At 36.8% G+C, this 1,339-nt stretch overlaps 1 non-coding gene across 1 annotated transcript; it reads left to right on the forward strand.

The window, feature by feature from the left end:
- The first annotated feature begins 514 nt into the window (after positions 1-514).
- LOC139887415 (small nucleolar RNA R71) lies at positions 515-621 on the forward strand. Its single transcript, XR_011773248.1, has one exon. It is a non-coding gene; the product is annotated as a small nucleolar RNA R71 (small nucleolar RNA).
- Positions 622-1,339: the final 718 nt, after the last annotated feature.

A 1,339-nucleotide genomic window follows, 5' to 3' on the forward strand; every position in this document is an offset into this window, starting at 1 on the left:
ATTGGATACTTGTTGATTGCTAGGACCTTGTTGGTTGTTGTATGGAACATTTCGATTATAATTCTGGTTTTGATTGTAAATTGGTCTTGGCGGTTGATAATTATTCTGATAATTATTTCCAGGCCTTTGGTTTATGTATGAAATATTCTCTCTTTGTTCCATTGTTAGTTCAATACTAAGACAGTCTTTTGTCAAATGTGGTCCTCCACACTGCTCACTAATTCGTATTGAGTGAATATCTTTAGTCATCTTTTCCATTCGTCTCTCGACAGCATCTATCTTTGCGAAAATGGAATCTAAGTCATGGCTAGAATCGGCTCTAGCTGCTTTAGATGATCTAACGATATCTTTTTCTTGGTGCCACTCATGTGAGTGGGAAGCAGTGTTATCAATAATTTTATAAGCATCAGTTTCTGTTTTCTTCATAATAGAACCACCAGCTGCTATATCGATGTCTTTCCTTGTAGTGATGTCACATCCTTGGTAGAATATTTGTACTATTTGACAGGTGTCTAAACCATGTTGCGGACATCCTCTCAATAACTTTTCAAATCTGGTCCATGCCTCATATAGAGTTTCATTCGGTTTCTGTGTGAACGTAACAATTTCTCCTTGAAGTCTTACGGCTTTAGATGCCGGAAAGAATTGTTTAAGAAAATTTTCAACTAAAACGTCCCATGTATCAATCGCCCCTTCAGGTAACGATTCCAACCAATCTTTGGCTTCTCCCTTTAAAGTCCAGGGAAATAACATGAGATATATCTGTTCATCCTCAACTTCTCTTATTTTAAATAGTGTACAGATCCTATTAGTCACCATGTGTAGAATTTGTCCTTTGATTTCATAATCTGGAGCATTAATGTCAGGATGAGTAATTGCGTGACCTTGGCCAGTGCGTTTAGCTCTCATTCGGTCTTCCATACTTAAAGGTTCCAGATTTTCCATGATTGAATTTGTTGAATCTGAATCACTAGAGGATTCTGATTTAATGGTTCGTTCCTCAACAATCTCTGTTTGAATGATTGGTGTTTCCGGAGGAAAAATTAATGGTTCAGGATCTATGAATTGTCCCTGAATATTCTCCGGATTCTCAATTGTGAGGTCGGGTTCAAAAAATGGATTATCGGAAATTTGAATTGGAGTACTTGGTCAACTGGATGACGATTCCAAAGAAAAATCAACGGCGACAATATTAGCTAGATGTCTTGATCGAGTTACAGGTGGTGAACGTACAAAAGGTGGTGAACGTCTTGCTCGGTGCATTCACTGAATATCCTATTAGTTTTTAAAAGGAAAGAAAAATTATATAAGTTATCCAATTAATAGACTTTTCTGATTT

Source organism: Rutidosis leptorrhynchoides, chromosome 1 (genome assembly GCF_046630445.1).
Source record: "Rutidosis leptorrhynchoides isolate AG116_Rl617_1_P2 chromosome 1, CSIRO_AGI_Rlap_v1, whole genome shotgun sequence".
Lineage (NCBI taxonomy): Eukaryota > Viridiplantae > Streptophyta > Magnoliopsida > Asterales > Asteraceae > Rutidosis > Rutidosis leptorrhynchoides.